This window comes from Leuresthes tenuis, unplaced genomic scaffold (assembly GCF_036924035.1).
Source record: "Leuresthes tenuis unplaced genomic scaffold, fLeuTen1.0.hap1 SCAF_5, whole genome shotgun sequence".
In the NCBI taxonomy this organism is placed as follows: Eukaryota; Metazoa; Chordata; class Actinopteri; order Atheriniformes; family Atherinopsidae; genus Leuresthes; species Leuresthes tenuis.
This window is the reverse complement of record NW_027325359.1, coordinates 23,506,720-23,512,719: the sequence shown is the minus strand read 5'-3', so window position 1 is coordinate 23,512,719 and position 6,000 is coordinate 23,506,720. Positions and strand designations below refer to the sequence as shown.

The 6,000-nt window shown below is 46.2% G+C and overlaps 5 non-coding genes across 5 annotated transcripts; all 5 read left to right on the top strand.

The window, feature by feature from the left end:
- Window positions 1-210: 210 nt before the first annotated feature.
- LOC140308097 (U5 spliceosomal RNA) lies at window positions 211-324 on the top strand. Its single transcript, XR_011916074.1, has one exon. It is a non-coding gene; the product is annotated as a U5 spliceosomal RNA (small nuclear RNA).
- A 285-nt stretch (window positions 325-609) lies between these two features.
- Window positions 610-800, top strand: LOC140308178 (U2 spliceosomal RNA). The gene has a single exon (XR_011916148.1). It is a non-coding gene; the product is annotated as a U2 spliceosomal RNA (small nuclear RNA).
- A 411-nt stretch (window positions 801-1,211) lies between these two features.
- LOC140308347 (U5 spliceosomal RNA) lies at window positions 1,212-1,325 on the top strand. The gene has a single exon (XR_011916303.1). It is a non-coding gene; the product is annotated as a U5 spliceosomal RNA (small nuclear RNA).
- Window positions 1,326-1,633: 308 nt separating this feature from the next.
- LOC140307876 (U2 spliceosomal RNA) lies at window positions 1,634-1,824 on the top strand. The gene has a single exon (XR_011915901.1). It is a non-coding gene; the product is annotated as a U2 spliceosomal RNA (small nuclear RNA).
- Window positions 1,825-2,235: 411 nt separating this feature from the next.
- On the top strand, window positions 2,236-2,349 carry LOC140308254 (U5 spliceosomal RNA). Its single transcript, XR_011916218.1, has one exon. It is a non-coding gene; the product is annotated as a U5 spliceosomal RNA (small nuclear RNA).
- Window positions 2,350-6,000: the final 3,651 nt, after the last annotated feature.

Here is a 6,000-nt window from a genome sequence, read left to right as displayed (position 1 = left end):
CAATACGGTTTTCCCGTGGTGTTTTTGTTGCTGCCTTGTCTTTTGCACAGAGTAAAAGACAAGGCAGCCATCGAATAGGGCCCAATTGTTCCTACTTGGTCAGCCGAGGAGCAAGGGGGGGAGCAAGCGTCTCAACCAAGCAAAGCTCACCATGGGGAAGGTGGCTATGCCAACTAGCCTGATGCCCTGCTCCCGCAGTGATGGATAATCGTACTCTGGTTTCTCTTCATAACGTACAAGTCTTTCGCCTTTTACTAAAGACTTCCGTGGAAAGCAGCACTAATGAGTTGTTTCTATTTTTGGCAGGCTTTACCTTTGCGGGTGAAGCCCTTTCCGTCTGTGCAAAAGAAATCTTGTTACTGTGCAGAGTGATTTCTCTGAGTAGAGTCGCCTTACTTGTTGCAACTGTGCCGATGTTGCTTGGATGGTGCTTGCTGGAGCGTGCGGGAGTGCAAAGTTATACCATTTAAAAGGGCTGAAGAGTGCTCAGTGCAGCGGGTGGGCGGAGGTGCAAAGTGACACTCTGGCCACCTATGGCCATAAAAAGAACACCGCTACAAGTGCGCATTGTGCCAGGAAGGGCCCTTGGACGTGAACCAGTGGACAGATATCACTTCTCGGCCTTTTGGCTAAGATCAAGTGTAGTACCTGTTCTTATCAGTTTAATATCTGATATGGCCTTTGTACGAGGACTACATATTAAATTGATTTTTAGCAATAGGAGTTGAAAAAGGAGCTTGCTCCGTTCACTCCAAGCATCGACCCGGTACTGCAGTGCCGCTGGGAACGGTGCGCTCTTCTCTGCTCTTGTGAAAAAGCAAACAGTGGTGCAGGATGGAAGTTTCAGGGAGCCCAAGATGAAACTTTCTTTTAGTCTGCTGAGAAAAGAGAGTGAATGCGAAGTATACTTTAACACAGCTCTGGGGGCAAGCCGAGTGCGGGCTAACCGGGAGAATTACTTGAAAGAAACGCGACACTGAATGAGCGGTCAGAACAAAGCCTCAATACAGTGTTCCCGTGGTGTTTGTGGCTGCCTTGTCTTTTGCACAGAGTAAAAGACAAGGCAGCCATCGAATAGGGCCCGATTTTTCCTACTTGGTCAGTCGAGGATCATGGAGGGGGAGCAAGCGTCTCAACCAAGCAAAGCTCACCATGGGGAAGGTGGCTATGCCAACTAGCCTGATGCCCTGCTCCCGCAGTGACGGATAATCGTACTCTGGTTTCTCTTCATAACGTACAAGTCTTTCGCCTTTTACTAAAGACTTCCGTGGAAAGCAGCACTAATGAGTTGTTTCTATTTTTGGCAGGCTTTGCCTTTGCGGGTGAAGCCCTTTCCGTCTGTGCAAAAGAAATCTTGTTACTGTGCAGAGTGACTTCTCTGAGTAGAGTCGCCTTACTTGTTGCGACTGTGCCGATGTTTGAAGCTGGAGTGCAACGTTGTTGCTTGGATGGTGCTTGCTGGAGCGTGCGGGAGTGCAAAGTTATACCATTTAAAAGGGCTGAAGAGTGCTCAGTGCAGCGGGTGGGCGGAGGTGCAAAGTGACACTCTGGCCACCTATGGCCATAAAAAGAACACCGCTACAAGTGTGCATTGTGCCAGGAAGGGCCCTCGGACGTGAACCAGTGGACAGTTATCGCTTCTCGGCCTTTTGGCTAAGATCAAGTGTAGTACCTGTTCTTATCAGTTTAATATCTGATATGGCCTTTGTACGAGGACTACATATTAAATGGATTTTTAGCAATAGGAGTTGAAAAAGGAGCTTGCTCCGTTCACTCCAAGCATCGACCCGGTACTGCAGTGCCGCTGGGAACGGTGCGCTCTTCTCTGCTCTTGTGAAAAAGCAAACAGTGGTGCAGGATGGAAGTTTCAGGGAGCCCAAGATGAAACTTTCTTTTAGTCTGCTGAGAAAAGAGAGTGAATGCGAAGTAGACTTTAACACAGCTCTGGGGGCGAGCCGAGTGCGGGCTAACCGGGAGAATTGCTTGAAAGAAACGCGACACTGAATGAGCGGTCAGAACAAAGCCTCAATACGGTGTTCCCGTGGTATTTGTGGCTGCCTTGTCTTTTGCACAGAGTAAAAGACAAGGCAGCCATCGAATAGGGCCCGATTTTTCCTACTTGGTCAGCCGAGGAGCAAGGAGGGGGAGCAAGCGTCTCAACCAAGCAAAGCTCACCATGGGGAAGGTGGCTATGCCAACTAGCCTGATGCCCTGCTCCCGCAGTGACAGATAATCGTACTCTGGTTTCTCTTCATAATGTACAAGTCTTTCGCCTTTTACTAAAGACTTCCGTGGAGAGCAGCACTAATGAGTTGTTGCTATTTTTGGCAGGCTTTACCTTTGCGGGTGAAGCCCTTTCTGTCTGTGCAAAAGAAATCTTGTTACTGTGCAGAGTGACTTCTCTGAGTAGAGTTGCCTTACTTGTTGCGACTGTGCCGATGTTTGAAGCTGGAGTGCAAAGTTGTTGCTTGAATGGTGCTCGCTGGAGCGTGCGGGAGTGCAAAGTTATACCATTTAAAAGGGCTGAAGAGTGCTCAGTGCAGCGGGTGGGCGGAGATGCAAAGTGACACTCTGGCCACCTCGAAAACCGAGGTTACATCCAGTACCAGGGGCAGCCCAAGCTCTGCCGCAAGTGTGGTGAGCATGGGCACCTGGTTGAGGCTTGTACCAAGGTGATATGTGGGAAGTGCAGAGAAATTGGGGACACTTTTGGAGAGTGTCCAAATGGCAGGAAATGTAATCTCTGTGGAGAATTAAATCACCTCTTCTGAGATTGCCCTAAATCTTTTGCCAACAAATTAAAGACGGTAAAGCCACAGTCAAGCCAACAAAGAGAAGGACCAGAGGTGGCAGTTGGTGAACAAGGTGAAGAGGTTGACCCAATGAATTCAAACTTCCCGCTAAAAGCTTGGATTGGAAGTGAGGAGCAAAAAGGAGAGGGGCCTGTAGAGGCCTCACCACTCAGTGCTGAAGTCTGTGAGAATTCACAGGCAGAGGGTGGAGCTAAGCTAAATGAGGAGGAAGAGCAGACAGGTGAGTCTAGTGAAGGTACTCACCTCCCCGAAGGTCAACAGCCGAGGAGGACGGCATCTGAGTTGTCCTCTGATTCCCTTTAGCTCTGCAATCAACCCCCAGGGACTCAAAGTTAAATGCAACATTGCATCAGAGGCCAACACGAGAGTCCGAAAAGGAGAGCTAGTTTCCCAAGAAATAACCTGAGTGTGTAATTTGTTTTGATAACTTAGAAAAACGAAAATGACATACCTACTTTCCTTTATCCTTTTAATGGTTCTCACCTTCTCAACACTAAATGTGAGAAGTGTGAAATCAAAGACAAGAGCCCAGAGTATTATATCCTTCTTAGACTCCATAAAATCAGATGTGTTTTTAATACAAGAATGTGGACTACCTTTTTTGAAAAACCATAGACAATGGGAGGAAATGTGGCCCAATTTATCGATATGGAGTGGCTCAAATCAAATTAAAAATGATGGTGTGGCCATTCTAATTAAAAATCCGCATGTTCTGGTGCGAGACGGACGGGCACTTTTAGCACACTTGAATTTTATGGGGCAAGACTTTAACCTCTTAAATATTTATGGTTTCAATGGAAAAAATGACAGGTATGACCTTTTAGAAGATTACTCACAAACGGGTAAGAAATGGTAGTATTGCCAGACAATACATGATCAAAACAGGGAGCGGAGGTGGTTCAGCTGCAAGGTGTGAATTTCTGACTAAAGTTTGTAAAAAGCGCGTAAGACAAGGTGCGAATGCCCAACAATGTATGATCAAAAGAGGGAGCGGAGGTTTTCGGCTGCAAGGTCTGAATGTCCAACCATAATTTGTAAAAACCGGGGAAGAAAAGGCTCGAAAGCCCGACTATACACCATCAAAAGCGGGAGCGGAGGTGTTCAGCTGCAAGAAGGTGTGAATGTCCGACCATAGTTGGTAAAAAGCGGGTAAGAAAAGGTTAAAATGCCCGACTGTACACCATCAAAAGCGGAAGCGGAGGTGTTCGGCTTCAAGAAGACGTGAACCTCCGAACAAAGTTTGTAAAAAGCAGTTAAGAAAAGGTTCGAATATCCAACCAAACATAATCAAAAGCGGGAGCAGAGCTTTTCGACTGCTAGTAGGTGTGAATGTCAGATCATGATTTGCAAAAAGCTGATGAGAAAGGGTGAGAATGCCCGACTATACACCATCAAATGCGGTAGCGGAGTTGTTTGTCTGTGAGTAGGTGTGAATCTGCGACCATAATTGCTGAAAAATGTGTTAGAAAAGGTAAGAATGCCGGTCCATACATCATCAAAAGCGAGAGAGGTGGTGTTCTGCTGAAAGTAGGTGTGAATGTCCAGCCATAATTACTCACAAACGGGTAAGAAAAGGTAGTATTGCCAGACCATACATGATCAAAACAGGGAGCGGAGGTGGTTCAGCTGCAACGTGTGAATGTCTGACTATAGTTTGTAAAAAGCGGGTAAGACAAGGTGCGAATGCCCGACAATGTATAATCAAAAGAGGGAGCGGAGGTGTTCGGCTGCAAGGTCTGAATGTCCAACCATAATTTCTAAAAACCGGGTAAGAAAAGGCTCAAAAGCCCGACTTTACACCATCAAAAGCGGGAGCGGAGGTGTTCAGCTGCAACGTGTGAATGTCTGACTATAGTTTGTAAAAAGCGGGTAAGACAAGGTGCGAATGCCCGACAATGTATAATCAAAAGAGGGAGCGGAGGTGTTCGGCTGCAAGGTCTGAATGTCCAACCATAATTTCTAAAAACCGGGTAAGAAAAGGCTCAAAAGCCCGACTTTACACCATCAAAAGCGGGAGCGGAGGTGTTCAGCTGCAAGAAGGTGTGAATGTTCGACTAAAGTTTGTAAAAATCTGGTAAGACAAGGTATGAATGTCCGACAATGTATGATCAAAAGCGGGAGCGGAGATGTTCAGCTGCAAGAAGGTCTGAATGTCCATCAATAATTGCTAGAAAAAATTAAAGTAAAAATTTCGAAAATCAAACCGCACATGATCATAAGTGGGAGAGGAGGTGTTCAGCTGCAAGAAGGTGTGAATGTCCACCCATAATTCCTTAAAAATGGGTAAAAAAAAGGTGCGAATACCCAACCATACATCATCAAAAGCAGGTGTTAATGTCAGATCATAATTTGCAAAAAGCTGATGAGAAAGGGTGAGAATGCCCGACTATACACCATCAAATGCGGGAGCGGAGTTGTTTGTCTGTGAGTAGGTGTGAATCTCCGACCATAATTGCTGAAAAATGTGTTAGAAAAGGTAAGAATGCCGGTCCATACATCATCAAAAGCGAGAGAGGTGGTGTTCTGCTGAAAGTAGGTGTGAATGTCCAGCCATAATTACTCACAAACGGGTAAAAAAAAGTAGTATTGCCAGACCATACATGATCAAAACAGGGAGCGGAGGTGGTTCAGCTGCAAGAAGGTGTGAATGTCTGACTAAAGTTCAAATATATTAACAAAAGCGGGAGGAGAGGTCTTCGGATAGATTGGTTGAGAATTTCCAACCATAATCTATAAAATGCGGTGAAAAAAAGGTGTGATAGAACACTAAAAGGTGGAGCGGAAGTGTTCGGCTGCAAGAAGGTGTGAATGTCCGACTATATTTGGTGAAAAGCAGGTGAAGCAAGGTCTGAATGCCCAACCTTACATCATCAAAAGTGAGATCAGAGGTGTTTGGCTGCAAGAAGGCCATAGTTTGCCAAAAGCGGGTAAGGTGCGAATGACCGACTAAATATCAACAAAAGTGGGGGCGGAGGTCTTCGGATGCAAGTGGGTGTGAATATCCCACCATACAAGTATGGTGGAGAGGAAGCTGTGAATTGCTGACCATAGTTTGCAAAAAGCGGGTGAGAAAAGGTGCGAATGTCCAACCATACACCATCAAAACAGGGAGCGGAGGTGTTTGGCTGCGACAAGGTGTGAATGTCCACCCATAATTAATGAAAAGCGGGCAAGAAGTAGGTTCGAA